The sequence below is a fragment of the Rhinoderma darwinii genome, chromosome 1, assembly GCF_050947455.1.
Source record: "Rhinoderma darwinii isolate aRhiDar2 chromosome 1, aRhiDar2.hap1, whole genome shotgun sequence".
Classification (NCBI taxonomy): domain Eukaryota; kingdom Metazoa; phylum Chordata; class Amphibia; order Anura; family Rhinodermatidae; genus Rhinoderma; species Rhinoderma darwinii.
This window is the reverse complement of record NC_134687.1, coordinates 580,522,869-580,546,189: the sequence shown is the minus strand read 5'-3', so window position 1 is coordinate 580,546,189 and position 23,321 is coordinate 580,522,869.

The window sequence follows — 23,321 nt, the reverse complement described above, 5'->3', positions numbered from 1 at the left end:
AATCTGTGATAGTTTGGCAGGATATTAATGATACCGATCACCTTCTATCAGAGAATATACCACTTTTACCTTTAAGTCTTTTACCGTTTATGATGGACACCAAGAGACTTCCTCAGCCTGCCCTTTGGGGTCAGTTGAGTAATATGACAATTTCTGAATTTTTTGACACTGAGAGTCCAATTTCAGCACCTTATTTGTTCAGGAAAACAGGTCTTCTCCTAAAATATTTTATACAATTGCTAGATTTTCAAAATGTGTGTGACAGGTATTTGGCCAAATACTCTAAACATCCCACCTCACAGACCTGGACACAGCTTGAATGTTAATTGAAAGGTTTGGCGATACAAAAAGGGATCCTAGCCCGTACATATGAATATCTCATGACCTTAGATAGAAAGTAAACCAGAATTTCTTTCCAAATGGGAATCCAATATGCAACTAACATTCACTGACGAAGAACAGAGATCAATTTTGAAAAACTCACATGGGTTTTCTCCATGTATTAAAGTAAGAGAAAATTCATACAAGCTACTATAACGATCGTACAAAACGCCTGTTTAGTTACATATGATCAATCCAGATATACCAGATGTATATTGGAGATGTGATCTTGAACGTGAGTCTATGTTCCACATTTGGTGGCAATGTCCCTTGATTCAAGGTTTTTCGAAACAGGTAATTGATTTGACTGATGTTATTTGTTTTTCTAAGATCTCTTTATCTCCGCAGACAATTCTCTTATGTCTACCCTCTGATTCCTTTACACCTAGACGGAATGATTTAGCCACAATCAGAGTAAATTAAGATACAGCTCATATATTGCAATATTTGTATCCTTAGCAGAGGCCACATCAAGATTAAGCAGGAAGCCTATATTATTCGCAGAGGTCCTGTAGGCTTCTCACTGCAGCTTACCCAAATAAATCTTATATTTAATTGTTTCACTTTCTACCTTAAATTATAACATGCTCCTAATCTAAGAACAATATAGAGATTTGAGTATAGACATAAAACTTATATCTATTTAGGCAGCAAGGGATAACTTTTCAGTAAAACCAATGTCTCGTCACATTCATGAAAACTCTCTGTACATATTATAAATAGCACAATATTAAAAAGAAAAATATAGTAAATTGTAAGAATAAATCCAGAGGGAAATAGAAGAATTTGTAGAACTATAAATAGGCTGAGTTTTATGAGCTATAACAAGGTTCCTCAGTAACATAGTAACATAGTTAGTAAGGCTGAAACCTTACTATTACAGTTCTGCCAATAATCTTACAATGTTGAATCCAACGCCAAATATGGCAATCTCCAGTCATCTACTACATAAAGAGTGTAATATTATATCTTTCGAGGAAGGCATCCAGACCCTTTTGAACTCGTTCAGCTAATCAACCATCACAGCATCCTCTGGCAAAGAAAGTTCCATGGTCTCACTGCTCTTACAGTAAAGAATCCCCATCAACGCTGAAACCTTTCCTCCAGACATAGTGGATGCCCCCTTGTTATAGTTGCAGACCTGGATATAAAAAGACTGTTAGACAGATCTCTGGACTGTCCATTGATATGTGGACAACATTTGCCTCTGGTAACAAATTAAGGATAGGAAAACTGCATAAAACTGTGCAGGCAGTGGCAAGCAGCTGCTGTAAAGGCACATAAAATCATAGAGGCATAGATGCACGTGACAAGAACATCGTTTTGCCTTTTTACAAATCACTAGTCAGACCACATATCGAATATTATGTACAATGTTGGGCACCTGTTTATAAGAAAGACATGGCTGAACTAGAACGCGTGCAAAGAAGAGCGACCAAGGTAATTAAGAGAATGGGTGGATTGCAGTGCCAAGAAAGGTTATCAAACTTGGGGTAATTAAGTTTAGAAAAAAGACGACTTAGGGGCGATCTAATTACAATCTACAAAATATATAATTGGACAGTACAGAGATCTTTCTAATGATATTTGTACACCTAGACCTGTAACCATAACAGGGGGTATTCTATGAGTCTAGGGGAAAGAAGGTTTCACCATAATCATAGGGGGAGATTCTTTACTGTAAGGGCAGTGAGTCTATGGAACTTTCTGCCATAGGATGTCATGATGTTGGTTCATTGAGCAAGTTCAAGTAGGGCCTTTGATGCCTTTCTTGAAAAATATAATATAACAAGTTATGAGTACTAGATTCTGGAGATGGGACATTAATCCAGAGATTTATTCTGATTGACATATTTGGAGTCGGGGAGGATTTTTTCCCCTAATTAGGCATCCACCTCATGGGGGTGTGTCATGTCCGTAGCTGCGGGCCGTCAGGTTCACTCTCTCCCTGACGGCCGCAGCCGCGTGTCGGCGAGCGCTGGCCCCAGTCTTCTCCTCAGGCGACGCCAGAGCTCACTTCCACCTACCTCGGCCGGATCCCGCACGGTGCGCGCGCACGCTCGTGCCTGCTCTTAAAGGGGCAGCGCGCACACCGGACTTTGATTAACTATTAGCCTATGAGTACCCTTGGCTATAAGAGGGTTTCAACCCCTTGCTTCTATGCCTGAGTGTTGTTGTCGTACCCTAAGTTTGTCTATGCGAAGGTGTCCTAGTGGGTTCCTGTTCCTGTATCGGTGCTATCCTGGCCGTGTGCCGTGCTGAGCCAGAGTTGTGCTGTGTTGTATACCAGGCCTGTCCTGCTTCACCACGCCTGACGTTTGCCTGCTGCCTAGTCCCAGCCGAGCCTGCCTTGCTACTGTCCGAGCTGCCACAGGTACCCTATACGAACTATAGACTTTAACCTGCGCCCTGTTGGCCAGCTGCCATACCGCCAAGGCGGTACGGCCCAGTGGGTCCACGAACCCTATGTGACAGTGTGTTTGTCTTCCTCTGGATCAACACAGTAGGATTATAGCATGGACTTAATGGACCTGTGTCTTTTTTCTATCGTACTAACTATGTAACTATAATGTAGATATTGTCATTAAACTAAAAAAGTGATAATCAATTTGCACATAAGATACCATGAAATATCAGTTAGATAGGGCTAGTTATACCAGCCCCCCTCATCCTCCTATTATTTTAATGAGAGTACTATTTTTACTATCCAATGAACCTCAATGGCTATCTTTATGGTTACGAACTGCAAACAAATCCTGTGAACTCTGATCCTACAGTCACATTCTATCCAATACTTCTTACTAACTTAGATTTAGAAGGTTAGGATGTAGGGCACAGATGTTAGGGACTATGACTGGAGATCAGACTGTTGTCTGGGCTTCATTCTGTTATAGTCGATCTATAACCTGCCCTTTTGTATCTACTAAGGGCCTGTTCACATCAGCATTTCTTTCTGCTGAGGGGTTCTGTCGCAGGTTTCCGTCGGGTTAACCCTTTAACTCACCATTGCACTCAATGGTGACGGAAACCTAGCTAATGGTTTCCGTTTGTCACCGTTGTGACAGGGTTCCATAGTTTAGACGGAATCAATAGCGAAGTCGCAATATTAGTAGCAATGGGCCTGCGCCATTTGACTTTTTCCCATGGCGTATAACATTTTATAGCATCTGCTCCTGTGTTGGGATTTCATGCATGGTCTTGTTTGATTTCTGAATGCCGTTGATTCTTTTACAGCCATTTCTATACACTTGATAGGGGCTCACTCCAATCTTTCTTAATATAGTTTTTTTGTTATGTATTGTATTAACTGACATAGCTAAATTAGCCATGAGGAAGCCAGGGGGACTTCATGTGGTTTTCCCTCTTGTCACCCTATAACAAGTTAGCAATATTTTTAGAGGGTTTTGACCTATTTGGGAACAACTTATAACGGTTAGTTCCACTTTGACTCTATTACCTTATACTTTTTTGGTACTTCTAAATTGATTTTAACTTTAGTCTATTTTTTCTGTAACCCCAATAAAACGTCTGATATTTTTGCTCATTTTCTTTGTGCATTACTGAATTTTATCACACACTGTTGCTTTTTCATTATATTGTCGTTTTTTTGGGGTGTGTGGAAATCAGTGCACCAGGTTATACATTGGTGGTGCCTGGCCGTTTGGTTACTTTGTGGTTTGATTGTTGTTTGTAACAGTGAAGAGGAGCTATAGACACCAAATGGCAACAGAGTTTTAACCCAGACAATTTGTAAAGCTGGTTTTTTTTAGACGTTATATCCATTACAACAGTGTAAAATGGTTGCAAACATTGGCATGGACATTAAGGGAAAAGTAAGACAAAAATAGTGGATGGTGACAGAAAAAAAGATGCCATATTTTGTTTTACACAGTTTAAAACATTTAATTTTTTGTTTATTTGCTAAAACTGAACTCCAAGACACTGTTTACACTACTGTCATGGCTTCCGATGTTAGCAGAGTCATGACCACTATGACAGGTCTGTTTTCAGACAGATTCCAACTAATCCTGACAGATGCCATTGACTTCCTTCGGGTTTCCATCAGCTGTTATCGCCAAGGCAAGCTCCATGTGTCCGGTGTTGCTCCATTGCTCCACTGCTGAATTGATGTTCTAGGTCTAAGAGAGGGGCATGGTAAAACATGGAAGTTGAGGAGTCTCGAACTGTTCAGTATATGCCAAATGTCATTGGAAAGTTTTATAATGTTAGAAAACAATTCTAATTCTAATTCACTCTATTTATAAATATTTATTACACAGGGAAGAATTTAAATATTTGCTTTATGCTGCAAGTCCGTGAAATCCAACAATGCTGCTTTGACTATTAATACATGGATATATCTGATTTCCTCATCTATTGCATTCAATTTATTCTTGCATAATGCCATGTCTACAGGCTAATAATGTGCTATTAATTATGTTTTATGTGTAACGTTGTACTCTTCACTCTTTGTTCCTGTACTAATTATAATTGTTCTAAGATTAAAATTGCTCACGGCACGAAACAAAAACACACAAATAATAAGTAATAATAAGTAGATATTACACAAATGCCTCATCAGTAAAGAACAACTGAAAATAATTGAAACCTGATAATCTTAGTGTAGTCCAGACTTGCGGCTTTAATGAACAATTTCTTTAGATTTCTACACATAAAAACATTAGTCAGCAGAAGGACACTAAAAATTCAGTGTCTGCTCGTGATTACTAATGACGATTAACTCTATAACACATATTTAAGAACTCTGCCCCTTTAATTCTGACATTTTTAAAGAGATGTACAGCACATCATTGCAGACAGCGAAGTAAACAAAGACCAGCGGGAATCACCAGAGCGTTATAATAGGTGAGTAATGGTTATTCTAATCACATTTCCTGCTGTTAGCCTATTTTTTTAAACTTACGGAACAACCCTTTAACTTTTATTGGGAAGGGAAACTTTCATCAAGGTGTATTAAAGCATTATGGGTACACCTTTTGGTCTAATACATAATGGTAATAATGAGTTTTATCCAAAGCCAAGTCCATACAGTGAGGTATATAACTGACAAATACTATCCCAGTGAAGGCGAGTATGACTGCAGGATCAGACTACATAGATGGTTTGTTTGTAGTCTGTAACCATGGAGATCTGCATAGGCGCTGTAGACAAAATGGTAGCAGATTTCTCTACTTTTCTATTATTTTATTTTTTTTTAGAGATTCATTGGACTGATAAAAAAAATAACATGAAAAATATAACCTTTAAAGCTGATTGATGTGTGTCCGGCTCCCGACACACCCAGCAGGCAGCTCATTTTTCCTGAGAAACCCATAGCCACACAGATATTTTCCCTGCAGAAGCCACTGCAGGGGAAATTTAGTATTACATGGCTGCCATTCAAAAGTCCATCAAAGCGAGAGCCAATCTTACAGAGTCTAATGGCATATGGGCAAAGGTTGTCTTTTATGAGTCATCCCCTATTAGCATCTTTAAAAAATATTTAGGTGCCTCCTAACTTCTGACTCACTGGAGTTTCCCTTTAATGGTTTCTTAATGATAGTAAGTAATAATTTGAAACAATAATATAAGAGTTATGTAAAAATACATGAGAATAAACCTTGTGATTCCCATACTCAAACATTTTAAGGGATGGGTCCTCCAGATACAAAACCATCCATGATCATCTTCTGGTAGGGCAAGCAGCAATGTGAAGAGAGGACTATCCAAACTAGATAACCTAAGTAGTCTGCATTTCTACTCAATTAGAGACCATCAGGATTTTTTTTATTTTTGTGACATTACACATCATAACTGTGTGACATCACATGGAAGTTCTCATGATATATGTGTTTGCTTTTATAGGCAATTTCGAGCCAACACTGCTATGACAATTTAAGCTTGTGTGCACCACACCTATCAGTTTTCCACGGTAATGGGAAATAGGATTATCCACATGTGCAACATCAAGGATTTGCTTCTCCCCACATGTTTGGAAGGAAGATCTCTCAGCTTAAGAAAGAGCAAGGATGCTTCCTTTGGATTCATACCATGAACTGGATAAAACCACTTAGATGATGGTCATGGAAAACAAAGGTTTAATATTGCCACCTACATACAGATTGCCTCGAATGAGCTACATTCTCATGTCCCTAAGGCACATTTCAGATCGGGTCTACAATATGACTGCCATAACCTACGGTTATCTAAGTTCTGTTCAGTAGGGTCATACAGGGCAGCAGGTGGTTAGGGTGTTCCTCACTAAAATAAGCCTGTCTAACATGGGCATTATACTGTACTCACACACAGCAATTTTTGTGTGGCCTGTGTTTATTGCTGATTTGTATCTAAAGGATCAAAATTGTCATGCTTAGATCAGTACCACTTTTCAGATTAATTTTTTTTTTGGCCTTCAGAAAGATTCTTTCTCGCCAACCAATACTATATATGGATCATAGGGCTCTGCTAGCTACGGTGTATTTACTGGCTAACATGTGAATACTTTTTTTGCCCTATACACTATTTTTATATTATTCCCACTGCTCTATTCTCATGCATGTATGGTATGGAGCTATAACTTATTTCCCTTTAAAAAGATTTGTAGCCCATCGCCATTCAAAAAAATACATGTGATACCCAGGTGCCACCACAGATCTTGAATCTGATGGTGACCCCTGTGAGAGTGGTAATGGTAGCCATATTGCTTGTCACTCAGCTTTCCCAAAAACAAAAGTACCTCAGAAATTACTGAATAGAATTTCCAATCCTAACTACATTATTATACAATTCCCAATGTATACTATACTAGACTATAATTGTATTTACCACACTTATGTCAATACTAAAACAATAAAGCAATCAGTGGTGTGTGTGTCTGAGTCCACTACCTGCTGTCCCTAATGCTCTTTCCATGACTCTAGGGCCAATTCCATACCCCTTTATTTGCTAACAATGCAGTTCCTCTGGAGTGGGGAGTCCTACGCAGTTTCTAAGCACCCATAGCAAAAGGAATGGGACCAATTAGGGCTGGGACCCCCCTCTCGAAAGGACCCATAGCAGCCACATGATCTGCCTCTATGGTATGTATATCCTTATTAACAATGGCACGTAAGCATGTGCAGAAGAATTGCATACCTCCCAACCGTTCCGGATTCAGCGGGACAGTCCCGGATTCCGGTCGGTGTCCCGCTGTCCTGGGTGGCCATGGGATGTCCCGGTGTCAACTGTATCTGCATCCTCAGTTAGCACCCTGCTTCAGCATTAGTACAGAACGGAGGAGCAGAGGGAGCTCTTCCACTCATCGACAACTCTACGTGCAAAGCACTACTTTAAACATTGAGCCTGGGGAAGCCCTTGACATCACTGTCCATATATGGACCGTGACGTCAGTGGGTCCTCCAGGAGCTGAATCCCTGGCAAGAGCATTGCCGACATTCTGGCCGGGGATTCCTCTCCTGGAGAAGCGCTTGGCGTCACTATTCTGGACTATTATGGACAGTGATGTCAGGGACTACTCCTGGAGCAAAATCCCCTGCCAGAGCGTTGAGATCAATGCTCTGGCTGGGGATGCAGCCCCCAGAGGGAACCCCTGACGTCACTGTCCATATAGGGACAGTGACATAAGGGTATACTCCTGTAGCGAAATCTCCTGCCAGAGCATTGCCATCAATGCTCTGGCTGGGGATGCAGCTCCTAGAGGGTACCCCTGACGTCACTGTCCATTTATGGACAGTGACATAAGGGGATACTCCTGGAGCGGAATCCCCTTCCAGAGCGTTGCTGACGCTATGGCCGAGGATTCCGCTCTTAGAGGAAACCCCTGACGTCACTGTCCATTTATGTAGAGCTATATATGTAGAGCCAACAGGGGGTGTGCTGCTATTTTCAAGGGGGTGTGGCACTATCTACATGGGCACTGTGCGTGGCACTATCTAAATAGGCACTGTGGTACTATCTACATGGGCATTGGCACTTTATATGTGGGCATTGGCACTAGGTGCAGCTAAGGGGGTATACTGTAAGGGGCAGCTATGGGGCATTATACTGTATGGGGCAGCAATGGGGCATTATACTGTAGGGTGCAGCTAAGGGGGCATTATTTTGTATGGAGCTATGGTACATTATAATGTATGGGGAATCTGTGTGGACATTATACTGTATGGGGCATCTGTGTGGACATTATACTGTATGGGGCATCTGTGTTGGTTTTATACTGTATGGGTTCATCTATGGGGCATTATACTGTATGAGGGCAGCTAGAGGGCATTATACTGTGTGGGGGCAGCTATTTGGCATTCTACTGTGTGAGAGAGGCACTATGGGGCCTTATACTGTGTGGGGGCAGCTATAGGGGCATTATACAGTGTGGGGGGTCTATGGGGGCATTATACTGAGGGAAGGTACTAAAGGAGCATGATACTGTGTGTGCTGAGCAGGGTGTGTATGGGCGGGGTTAGAGGCGTGACTTAAAAGGAAAAAAATTATTACGTGCTACTTTTGCGATAGTTGGGAAGTATGGAATTGTCCTGTTTCAACACTAGAAATTGGGCCAGGGTCGACACTAGTGGATTAGAAAAGAAATATGGATTCAAACCTTACCCCTATTCCTTGACTACTGGCTGAAGGTTATATAACTACAAGTGCTTTCATCCTTACATGTCTTAATGACCATTATGAAAACCCTGTGTAAACCATTAAGTGGCAGTATAATAATAACATTTCCAGGGCACAGGGCCTAATGAAATATAAATACGTTCTATGTATAAAACTGTGGGCCCTCACATAGAACAATGTATTATCTGAAAGACTACAATTCTACCCATGAAAACACAATAAAAAAATGAACATGACTGACCATAAACAGTATTTCCCGGATCATTCCCTTTGTTTTTCAGGCTTCCACCCTCTCAGGGTAATGTTCTATAAAGTCTTGTGGTTTCTGAGTGGACATGTGCTTTCAGAGAAATGTCTGTAGTAAGCCCATTTTGGTATTTATGCCTTAAATAAGGACTTGGAGAACACCCAGTAATACATTTCTTGTCCAAACACCAAGGCATGGTGGTAATAAAATGTAAAACATACCAACCGTCTTTCTGTATTTATTTAAGAGAAAGTGTATTTGTTTCCTGTACTACTTCAGTCCCAAATGTAATTTTATGTAACAAGTAGTCTGCGTTTATTCAAGGGTTTTACGCATGGATCAACTAATTGTACGAAAAAGTAACTGAGAAAAAAACCGGCTAGATGTTCAAAAAATAGATAGATAGATGATAGATAGATAGATAGATAGATAGATAGATAGATAGATAGATAGATAGATAGATAGATAGACTGTGTCGGGATACACTCTATTGACAAGAGGAATGGTTTTGCCTAGCTGTCAATTACGCCTGGGGTATAGAGAGACCTCTCTGTGGCACTACTGCTTGATTTTAACTACCGAGTGACAGCTGCAGATTGCATGCAAATCAATTAATTTATTTTTACTGCAACTGCAGCTCCATAGGTAAAATCACTAAGATGCGCAAGGTAATTTTCTAACATTTCCAACAGGAATAACAGAGGAACATCATAACACAGAGCTCTAAGTAAAATTGTTCAAGAATTCTTATCTTATGGGGAATACAATGATTTACAATAACAGACATGTCAGGAGAGGTGACAGGTCCTTTATAAACCTAGCGACTCATAGGTGACGTCTTTTCTGTAGACGTTCTCTTTCCTTTTCTTCTCCATAGGCCCAGACTGATATGACGACTTTTACTGACAACTGCAGCGTTTCCAAGTGCCATCATTTGTACCCCATACTATATAACACCTAACAGTGCTCCTCTTAGATCCCCTTTGTGCTCCCACACAGCAATAATGATCCTTTTGTGCCCACACATAGTAATAATGTTCACCATTATGCCCCTAACAAAGTAATGATACCCCCTGTAACATCTGTGGTCGCTGACCACAAACTCCTTCCATCCGGTCAATACCCTTCTCTTCAGAGATGTCTGCACATGCGGCCGTCCTGTTCCACAAGGACCACCAGGGTGCACTCGTGAGCTCAGTCCAGCCTTGGAGCGCACACAGGTGTGAGATTGAGCTGATTGCTCCCAGAGCACCCTGGACTATAAGGACCAGAGACCCGTGACTTTCAGGGGTTCGGATGGACATTTTGCACGGTGTTTGAGTAGCCTGGATGAGTCTCATCTGCAGTCACCTCCTTGCTGAACCTACACCAGGGGGACACCTCCGTGGATGAGTACGCCATCCACTTCCGCACCCTTGTGGAAGAATTGTTGTGGAGCAATGAGGCCCTGGTGGCTACATTCTGTCAGGAACTGTCTCCTGAGATTAAGAACGAGCTTACCGCCCGAGATCTACCGTCTACCCTGGATGACCTCATCCTTCTGGCAACCCGGATTGATATAAGGATCCGAGAATGGTTCCAAGAAGCTCATCGGGCGGGACGACTCCCTAGCCTGGTTCCTACTTTTCAGCAACCCCTGCTGTCCTCAGATGCTGATCCTCCAAAGGAGTCTGTGAGGTCGGACCAGTTTAAGCTGTCTACCCAGGAGAGACAACGCAGACGCACCTTGGGACTATGTCTATATTGCAGCCTCGGAGGCCATCTTGTGAGTCAGAACCTAGGGTTGGTGGGAGGGACAACCGTGGGCAAAAAAGGACTTTTTTCTAAACTGTCAATTCCCGTGACCATAGTGTTCGGCGAAAGAACGCATCGGGTCTCTGCTTACCTGGACTCTGTATCCGCTGCTAATTTCATTAGAAGAGACCTGGTGTATCTTCTCCAATTGTTGTAGCTTTGTCCAAGCCGCTGATGCTCCAAGTGGAAGCCCTCCATTCCGAGCTCCTCTCGTTCTTTGTCCTGGCTAAAGCCATCGACCCTGTGCTGCTGGGCCTGCCCTGGCTCCGACTATATGCCACAGCTCTAAACTGGAATTCTGGAAAGGTTCTCCAGTGGGGTTCTGAGTGTCTCAACCGCTGCCTGGTACAAGTTCATCCGGCTCAGCCTCCTCTGCCTCGGTCCTTGGCAGGATTGCCTTGTCATTATTCCACGTTCTCGGATGTCTTCAGCAAGAAAAAGGCGGAGAGGCTGCCCCCACACCGGGCGTATGACTGTCCTATCGAGTTGATTCTTGGTGCATCCCTTCCCCGTGGTAGGGTATATCCTCTCTCCTTGCCAGAGACCCAGTCCACGTCCGCTTATATTAACCACTTCTGGACCGCCCATAGACTATAAATGTCCGGGTGGTCCGCAATTAACTCTGCAGGGCCATTCCAGAACGTCCTGCAGAGTTAGCAGGTTTGCCGCTCCCCAGTGGCCTTTAGCTCCGAGATACAGCTGTCTCTAGACAGCTGTATCATGGAAATTTAACCGGAGAACACTCTGCGTGGTCTCCGGTCATGTGATCGTTGTGGCAACCTGTCCCAATGATCACATTGCTCCTAACAGCAGTGCTTACTCGCCGACTAAAGAGCTCCGTGATACAGCTGTCTAGAGACAGATGATATCACGGAGCTTTCACTCGGAGACAACTCAGTGTGGTCTCCGGTCATGTGATTGCTGTGACAGCGTATCACAGCGATCACATTGCTCCTCCTAGCAGCGCTTACCCACTGACGGTAAGGCGCCCAACTATGTGTACGCTGTGACAGCCTGTCACAGCGATCACATGCGTGCCGACGGTAAGGAGCTCCATGATACAGCTGTCTAGAGACAGCTGCATCACCGAGCTTCAGAGTGGTCTCTGGTCAGGTGATCGCTGTGACAGCCTGTCACAGCGATCACCAGTTGCATCTTCTCCCTCTCTGGGAGACTGCAGAGAGGGAAAAGAATAATGTAATGTAAAAAAAAACCACACACACACACTTTTTTTTTTTTCTTCAATAAAGGCATCACGGAATTGGTCTCCTCCTGCACGGTGTGCGCAGCAAATAAAGTTGCCCACTCCAAACCGACGGGCCTGCTCCAGCTGCTGCCTGTGCTCAAAGCCCCTGGCAACATATTGCTATGGACTTTGTCACAGACCTGCCTCTCTCTGCGGGATGCAGTATGGTCTGGGTGGTGGTGGACTGATATTCGAAGATGGCTCACTTAGTTCTGCTGACCGGTCTACCTTCTGCATCTCGACTGGCCGCCCTCTTCATCCAACACATCTTCCGCCTGCACGGCTCGCCTAGGCATATTGTGTCTGATCGGGGGGTTCAGTTCACCTCGAAGTTCTGGAGAGCCCTCTGCGGACTCCTTGGTGTGAAGTTGGACTTTTCCTCAGCCTACCATCCTCAGTCCAATGGTCAAGTCGAGAGGATCAACCAAATCATGGAGAACTACCTACGACACTTTATCTCCAAGCAGCATGATGACTGGGTGCAGCTTCTTCCTTGGGCCAAGTTCTCGTATAATAATCATAATAGCGAGTCCACAAGCAATACACCATTCTTCATACTTCACAGCCAACACCCACGACTCCCTCTTCCAGTGTCCGTTATGTCTGAAGTGCCCGCCGCTGATTCTGCTTTTAGATACTTCCTGTGGATCCGGCAGCAGACCCGATCCTCCATTCTGCTGGCGGTGGACCGCATGAAACATAAGGCAGGCACAAGAAGAAGAGAACCTCCCCAGTTTTCTCCAGGTACCAAGGTCTGGCTGTCCTCCAGAAATATCCGGCTGAGGGAACCATCTTACAAGTTTGCTCCCAGGTTCCTCGGACCTTTCGAGATCTTGCAACAGATTAACCCGGTCTCCTACAAGCTTCGGCTACCTAATACCCTCCGGATCCCCAACTCCTTTCACGTTTCTCTCCTGACTCCTGTGGTCCTGAATCGCTACTCTAAGACTCTTAGTCCTGCAGTTCCCCCCAGCGGTTCTTCCGAGATATTTGAGGTTAAGGAGATCCTGGACACCAAAAAAGTAAGAGGAAGAACCTTTTATTTAGTAGATTAGAGGGGGTTTGTTCCAGAAGAGAGGTCCTGGGAGCCAGAAGAGAATCTCAATGCTCCTACCCTCATTAAGAAGTTTCTCTCTTGTTCTGGTCCCAAGAGGAGGATGCGTAAGAGGGGGGATACTGTAAAGTCTGTGGTCGCTGACCACAAACTCCTTCCATCAGGACGACTCCCTTCTCTCCAGAGATGTCTGCACATGCGTCCATCCAGTTCCACAGTGACCACCAGGGTGCGCTCGCGAGCTCAGTCCAGCCTTGGAGTGCACACAGGTGTGAGATTAAGTTGATTGCTCCCAGAGCACCCTGGACTATAAGAAGGGCGTTGTCGTTTCCCTAGTTTGTCTATGCAAATGGTCTCCTAGTGTTTTCCAGTTCCCAGTGTTTCCCGTTCCTGCTACCTGTAACCTGTATCCCGTGCTATCCTGGTCAAGTGCCGTATCGAGTTGGAGCCGTGCTGCGCTGAGTAACGCGCCTGTCCTGCTTCACCGCGCCTGGAGCCTGCCTGCTGCCTAGTCCCAGCTACTGCTATTGTCTGAGCTACCACAGGTACACCTATATGAACTATAGACTGTGATCTGTGTCCTGTTGGCCCAGTGGTCCACGTACCCCACATGACACCTCCTTATTGCCCTCTAGATGATAATAATTCCCCCTTAACAGTATAAATGCCACTTTCTACGCTAACACAGTAATATTGACCCTCTTTCTGCCATAACACATTAATAACAACCACCTTCGTGCCCACCACAGTAAAAATACCCTTCTTAGGGCCCCTGTGCAACTGCACTGGCTGCACAGGCAGTATGTCCATTCCTAGATAGATAAATCACACCATACACATAGCTAATTTTTGACATGTAGCATGGATTTTGTTCAATATGTAATGAAGAACAAGATCTCCATTGTTTACCCTTCTGATAGTGTTCTTCTTCACATCGGTTCAACATACAAACAAACATACAAACTTCATGTCTTCATTATTTTTCTTTTTGTACTTAATATAATTTGTTTATAGATAGATACCTAGCACAGGTATAAGCTTTTAGCCCACCCCCTTATCATACCTATACCCCATTCCCATCACATTGCTTTTCACCTCCTACTCCTAGTTGGCGCAATTTAACAACTATAACTGACCTCCACGACAATACATCAATTACTTGAATGAGCAAATAAAACAACAGACATAATAATTATAAACACAAAAAAGTATATAAATAAACAACTAAATATATAAACAACAACCGTGTTTACTATTGTCAACTTCTGTCTCGGTAATTTTTGACAAACGTTATCATCTGTTCTAAATATTACATCGCAATTCAACTAATACCGGTTTAAACTTACACACAACATATCCTTCGATCTCCTCATTGCATTGATATTTCTGTTATATCGTTTATAATACAATATAAAAAATACATACTTACAAAGAATCTATGCAGAACTCGGGATCCCCTTTCACGACGTAACTTAGCAGAGCTACTTCCGGTTTGCGTTCCATGAAACACAGGTGACACTGAAACGCAAATATAACAACAACTCACTTCAGACCGGAAACGACACTCATTCCATGACAGATTTGAGGAGTCACGTAGCTCAGCGCTATTCCAACTCCTATAAACTTATTCTTCCTCACACATTTATAAGAAATAGACCGCACTCTTATACATTTAATTAAAACTTTGTACCTACAGTTTAATAATTAATGCATTTCTATAAAATCAACCATGCCCCGACACATGAGGAACGCATAGTAAATTAGACTTCCGGCTTGCGCTCCAGGAGATTGCAAGCACCTGGAACGCAATTAAATACAAATGTAGATACAGATAAATACACGAGACAAGCCAGTCAGTTTAATCCAGCCATGATTAAGAACGCAGGAAGCGTTTGAAACGCGTAGGCTCCTTCAAATTTCCTCACATCTCTCCTAAGCACCTCAGGACATCGTTCAGATTGCTCCTGAATTTTTTAAGAAAATCGTTCATTAAACTTGGAACAAGTTCCGTTTTATTCACAGCTCCGCTGGATCCACATCGTCCTTGTCTTCCACTCAGCACATCGCGCGCCGACGCGAGGATCCGTGCGGCATTCGAAGTGCAAAGTCTACACACAGTGGCGGATTATCATATGGGCGTTTCGGGCGGCCGCCCGGGGCCCGAGGCTTCCAGGGGGCCCATGGCAGCCCGAAACGCACATTATCTCGTAAATCTATTCAGCGCGCTAGCGCTGCTAACGGCCGAAGATGGGGAGGAGCAGGGAATTCGCCGGGATCCAGGGGTAGGACACGCCTCCCTGACAGTGCGGGCCGCCGCCATTGAGTAACAGAACAGCGACGGACGGCTGTTCTGTTACTCCAAAGCAGCAAGAGAAGAGCCGGCGGGCGGTCACCGGCGCTGAGGTCAGTACAGGATTATCCTCCTGCCCAACTGGTTCCCGACCGCTGGCTGTATTTTTACGGCCAGCGGTCAGGGACGGGTGCTTAAAACCCGAGCCATAGACTTTCTACGGCTCGGGTTTTAACTTGCTGCCCGCGCGATCGGGCAGCTGAATGTCGGGTCTCCGGCTGTCAGTGACTGCCGGGGACCCTGAGGAGAAGACAGAAGCAGCTTTCGCTGCTTCTGTCTTCTCCGATGTCTTCTTACACAGCGTTCAATGAACGCTGTGTACAGGAATAGAGACAGCAGCAGCGGCGCTGTCTCTATTCCTCCCGGTGATCATGTGACTGGTCACATGATCGCCGGGTGCCGTTAGTGGCAGACTGTTGCTGGGTCTTACTAGACCCAGCACAGCCCTATTAGTGACAATCGTCACTGTGAGAGGGCTGATTTCCCCTGTAACTGGGGCTGCTGTGCAGCTCCAGTTACAGTGGAAAAACATGGTGTAAAACAAAGAGAAAGTAGATATAAAGTTCCCCAAAGGTCTTTTTTGACCTTTGAGGATCAGAACATAGTAATAAAAAATAGTAAAGTGCAAAAAAAATAAATAATAATAAATACACATAAAATACCCACCCCAAAAAAAACGTTCCCCCCCCGCCAATCATTGTTGTAACGCTAGCGCTGACCCAATTACCCTAATATAGACATGTAATATATTAAAATTTACGGTAGACAATGACGATCACAGATAAAAGGTCTATTTTAGGGTAAAACAATGTTATTACCAAAAAAAAATAGCTGAAACGTAAAAAAGCTTCTTTTTTTACTATTATTTTCAAACTTTATGAATAAAAATTCTAAAATGGCAAAAAATGTGTGCATAAAAACGATAAAAAACGAAACCTGCATTGTCTACGGAAAAAACGTCGCAAAAATAACGTCGGTTTTATTTTTTTTTAATAAAAATGTGTGTTTGGTGCAACTTTGTAATTACGTTTTATTAAAAAATATTTTCACTTTTTGAGATACAGCTGCTTTGTATCCTGTATCCGTCAGGTCAGCAGGACTGACGGGATCAGTGAAACGGGCCCTGCGCTAAATTATAATCTTAGATGTGATAGATTTGAGGTGGATCCTGCGTGTCACTGATCCCGTCAGTCCTGCTGACCTGACGGATACAGGATACAAAGCAGCCGTATCTCAAAAAGTAAAAATATTTTTTAATAAAATCAATCAATCACACTGATACACAGACATACTATATATATATATATATAATTATAATATAAAGTTTTTAAATGTGTACATAACCTTGTGGCACTATATACAAGGGGGAGCGCTGTGTGGCACTATATACAAGGGGGAGCTCTGTGTGGCACTATATACAAGGGGGAGCGCTGTGTGACACTATATACAAGGGGGAGCGCTGTGAGGCACTATATACAAGGGTGAGCGCTGTGAGGCACTATATACAAGGGGGAGCGCTGTGAGGCACTATATACAAGGGGGAGCGCTGTGAGGCACTATATACAAGGGGGAGCGCTGTGAGGCACTATATACAAGGGGGAGCGCTGTGAGGCACTATATACAAGGGGGAGCGCTGTGAGGCACTATATACAAGGGGGAGCGCTGTGAGGCAAGGGGGGGCTGTGTAGTGCTATCCACCGTGGTATGTGTGTGGCGCTCTTTATAGGGGGGGCTTTTTGGTGCTATTTACAAGAGGGGGAGGGCTGTGTGGCGCTCTCTACAGGGGGGCTGTATGGCACTATCTATAGGGGGCTGTGTGTAACGCTCTCTACGAGGGGGATGTGTGATATATAGAGGGGGCTGTGTATGGCGATATCTATGGGGGTGTGTAATATCTACAGGGGCTGTGTGTGGCACTATGTACAGGGGGCTGTGTGTATGGTGTTTTACAGTGTGTGGTATTATATTCAGGCGCGCAGTGTTTGGTGCTATTATATTTAGGGGTACACTATGTGGCACCATGATAACTTTATTTTCGTTTATAGGTGTGGAAATGTTGGAAAAGTGAGGAGACGTCTAAGTGGCAAATTCTGCAGAAATGAGTCATGGCCGGGAGAAGTCGTCATGAGCGCTGGACCGGATGGAGAAGAAAAGAGGAAAAAAACTACTAGAATCTGAGACGTCGTCACCTGTGAGTCACTAGATTTATAGAGAATCTGTCACCTCTCCTGACATGTTTATTATAGGAAATCCTTGTATTTCACAAAAAGTCTTTCTGCGGTCCAGGACTGATAGACAATTCCCCTTGTCAGAAGGTTGTGTCCCTGCACAGTGTGATCCTGTCAGTATGTAGGGACACCGCGCTGTGACAAGGGGAATCGTAACACTGTTAATGCTTGCCCAAAAAGGTAGTGTTAAAAATAGTTACGGTGAGGAAGGGGGGCCCAAGTTTGGGTAACAGCCCAGGGCCCATGGTCTACTTAATCCGCCACTGTCTACACACCTAAGGTGAGCTGGAGGTTTCGTCTCCCCCTCTTGTTTCCACAATTTGTCGGCTTATATCTCACGTGCTCACCCACCTTGGGAATACTAAACACAGGTTGCTTCCCAAAGTAGTAATTATATGCATTTAAATTCATCATATGCATACTACAGTGTCTTAGGAGAATTGAGTCATGCATGCCTTCTATCAGCAAAAGCAATAAATGAATGAATAGATAAACGAAGTGGCTAAAACCTTACCATTGTTTTTAAATTTACCCAATCATTTCTTTGGAGACAACACTAAAAAGAGGAAATACTCAAACTATAAGCATGACCCAAGAAGTATTGCTCACAAGAGCCCAAATGGCCGCCAAAGTGTTTGGAAACCTGAATAGCACAACTATGCAAGACCAGGATTTAGAAGTTTTGTTCCACAACCTTGAGAAAGACAAGGCACAACAAGCTAAAATCTGGTGGGACCTCACTACCTTGAATAACTACATAACCAAGAATATGATTCCCAGAGGTTTGAGGATAAGGAAAACACCATCCTTTAACTATTCAGAAACCTTCAATGAAAATTGGAATAACATTCTGTCAGAATGCTCAATCAAGCTTATGAAGTTAATAACTGATCAAGAAAAAATCAAATTAACAGAACTAGAAATCAAAATATCGGAAACAGAGGGTAAACTAGATGGCTTCTCAAACTCACCAGATTTTGCACTTCTTGAGATCCGCACTTCTCAATATATAGACAAGCTAGACAGAGCAATAGCCGAAACTAAAAAAACAAAGTTTCAAAGAGATACACGAGACTATAGCTCCAATGAAGTCTACAATTGGCACAACAAAGACAGAAGTAGATCCAGACCCAAACCCATTCTCAAACAGCGGAGCCAGTACTGAAGACAAAGAGACATATCCCATAGAGTCAGCTTCAGCTCCACTGAGCCAGATTCAAATGAAGGACTATCAGAGGATGATTCAATCAGAACCCGAACAAAATATAATTATAGACAAGACACTAACCAATATCCATCAAAAAACGAAGAAGGAGGGGCGGCAAGAAACATAGACCGACAGGTTCAGGTCCAAAGCCGTCACCTCCGATCTCGCAAATACCAGTCCTAGATATGAATGTCACAAACCTGTCATCCTGTACTCTTACATTACCACAAATCGAAGTGCTCTCAATGGGAATGAATTTTGCTCCTAATAATAATTTTGACCCTTTCAACACCCTTCTTGATATTAACAAATTTATTCGGAACCTAACAATCAAGAGGCATTTTCTCACACATGAATCTGAGATCCAGGAAGAAGAGAACACACCCTCAATTTTTCCAATAATTCAATCATCTACGGAACATATTGAACAGTCATATCAAGAGCTTCCCCAAACAGCAAAGGAATTTTCATTTCAAGAACTCCAAACCATTGTTTGCCTAGACAGCTTACGCACGGAAGACTTGGACACACTTACTAACAACAGTATTGATTTCCACACTTCAAATCCAAAATATTACCCCAAACAATCAAGGACAGAGTCCATGGAGTGGTTCCAATCTACGGTGGAAAAAGAACTTCAAAAACTATCCAACGAACTCAAGGAAACCAAAACTGAATTTAACCTTCCCCTACGCCTAAAAAACGCAGTTAAATCACTTAAAAATAATAAAGAAATAATCATAAAAATGTCCGACAAGGGAGGAGGAATAACTGTTATGAATAGAACAGACTACAAAAATTCCATCCTAGATTTACTATCAGACGAAAATACATATAAACGTCTAGACAACAATCCCACAGTAAGAATCCAGAACAAAATGAAGGATCTTCTAAAAGAGGGTGTCACAAAAGGCTTCATCAATCAAAAACAAGCAGACTACATTTTTGTGGAACAACCAATCACACCCATTTTTCACGCTCTACCGAAAACCCATAAAAATCAGTTTCCTCCACCAATGCGACCTATCGTTTCGGGCATAGGTTCCATATTGGAAAGATTATCGGAGTGGTTGGACACATTACTCCAACCATTAGCCCAACGAACACCTGGGTTCATAAAAGATACTAAAGATGTCCTAATACATTTTCAAAACAGAGTGTGGAACGAAGACGATGTGTGGCTGACCTGTGATGTCGTTGCTCTATATACAAGTATCCCCCACCAGACTGCCTATGCTGCACTAACACACCATCTAGCCATACATAGTACTTTCACTAAAAATTTTCAAATGTATATACTGGACATTTTAATGTTCCTGATGACACACAATTTCTTCCAATTTGACAAAGATTTTTATCTACAATTAAGGGGGGTGTCAATGGGAGCAAAATTCTCCCCGTCAATAGCTAACCTGACCATGGCCTGGTGGGAGGAACAGTACATTTTTTCACTAAACAACCCATTTGGAGATAACATTGCCTGGTTTGGCAGATATATTGACGACCTCCTTTTCATCTGGAGGGGTGAAACGTCGAGTATCCCCAATTTTGTAGAATTTTTGAACTGCAATCCGTACAACCTACAATTCACCTTTAATCACGACAAAACAACAATAACATTTCTAGATCTAGTCCTAGAGGGAAAGATAGGATCTATCATAGAAACGAAAACCTACAGGAAACCTACCACAGCCAATACAATACTTCATGCCAGAAGTAATCATTCAAAGAAAACCATCATGGCCATCCCCATAGGTGAAATGTACAGAGCAAAGAGAAACTGCAGCTCGGAAGCACAATACATGGTGGAACAACAACAGATACACTCAAGACTAAAAAATAGAGGATACCCCAACTGGTCACTGAACCGCGCAAATGACATTACCACAAAAACTTCCAGAGTCAATCTACTCAAACAGTCAACTAAAAACAAGAAACTAGACCCTAAAACACCTGTACTAGTACTACAACAAAGTAACCAGTTCACACAAATCAAACAAATAATAAATAAGTACTTACCCATTCTGATGGAGGATGATGGATTGAGGACCATTCTACAAGGAGGCTGCAAGATAGTGGCTCGGAAAGCGCCCACATTGGGAAACACACTGTCCCCTTCTCTTTTCAGTTCAGAGGAAACCAAATCCACCTGGCTAGAAAGCAAAGGTTTCTTCAAATGCGGTCAACACCCGTGTAAAACATGTACCACTGTTCACACCACCAAATCCTTCTCCAACTCAAACAATTCTGAAACCTTCAAGATTCAAAACTATATTAATTGCAATACCATCTCGGTAGTATATATAATTGAATGTACCATATGCAGTCTGAAATATGTAGGATGTACCAGCAGAAAATTAAAAACGCGAATTCTGGAACATTTAAGTTACATAAGGAATCCAAACATCTGTAACATATCCAATGCAGCCAGACACTTTATAACACATCACAATAGAACAATAAAATCGCTAATATGTTACGCTATAGAAAAAGTACATTCTCCCAAGAGAGGCGGCGACTGGCAACATAAAATTCACCAAAGAGAGGCCTTCTGGATTTACAGATTAGACACCCGAGTACCTAATGGCCTGAATTTAAAAAAGGAACTTATGTTCCATTATTGAACCTACTGTTGAAAGGGAACAAAAAGATGAATGTTACTGATAGAATCTAGTCCTTCCAGTAACTCTCATGAATAATTGAATATTATTCACCCCAAATATACTTTTAGCCTTACACAAATGACCAGCCTGTATAATTCTTAAGTAACATTATCTCATCAAGGATATCGTCCTGAATTCTCCATAAGGCCCTCAATAGACAACAAGTACCACTTTCAAAATTTATAACAAGGTCACTGAGCAAATAGTAATTACACAACAGAAATAGTGAAAATAAAATAAAATGAAAACCACCTTCAACATTATGATCTCCATATCTACCATCCCATATTTTAAAAACTACATGTTGAATAAAATATTTATTATTTTTCTTTTTGTACTTAATATAATTTGTTTATAGATAGATACCTAGCACAGGTATAAGCTTTTAGCCCACCCCCTTATCATACCTATACCCCATTCCCATCACATTGCTTTTCACCTCCTACTCCTAGTTGGCGCAATTTAACAACTATAACTGACCTCCACGATAATACATCAATTACTTGAATGAGCAAATAAAACAACAGACATAATAATTATAAACACAAAAAAGTATATAAATAAACATCTAAATATATAAACAACAACCGTGTTTACTATTGTCAACTTCTGTCTCGGTAATTTTTGACAAACGTTATCATCTGTTCTAAATATTACATCGCAATTCAACTAATACCGGTTTAAACTTACACACAACATATCCTTCGATCTCCTCATTGCATTGATATTTCTGTTATATCGTTTATAATACAATATAAAAAATACATACTTACAAAGAATCTATGCAGAACTCGGGATCCCCTTTCACGACGTAACTTAGAAGAGCTACTTCCGGTTTGCGTTCCATGAAACACAGGTGACACTGAAACGCAAATATAACAACAACTCACTTCAGACCGGAAACGACACTCATTCCATGACAGATTTGAGGAGTCACGTAGCTCAGCGCTATTCCAACTCCTATAAACTTATTCTTCCTCACACATTTATAAGAAATAGACCGCACTCTTATACATTTAATTAAAACTTTGTACCTACAGTTTAATAATTAATGCATTTCTATAAAATCAACCATGCCCCGACACATGAGGAACGCATAGTAAATTAGACTTCCGGCTTGCGCTCCAGGAGATTGCAAGCACCTGGAACGCAATTAAATACAAATGTAGATACAGATAAATACACGAGACAAGCCAGTCAGTTTAATCCAGCCATGATTAAGAACGCAGGAAGCGTTTGAAACGCGTAGGCTCCTTCAAATTTCCTCACATCTCTCCTAAGCACCTCAGGACATCGTTCAGATTGCTCCTGAATTTTTTAAGAAAATCGTTCATTAAACTTGGAACAAGTTCCGTTTTATTCACAGCTCCGCTGGATCCACATCGTCCTTGTCTTCCACTATGTCCATTCCTAGATAGATAAATCACACCATACACATAGCTAATTTTTGACATGTAGCATGGATTTTGTTGAATATGTAATGAAGAACAAGATCTCCATTGTTTACCCTTCTGATAGTGTTCTTCTTCACATCGGTT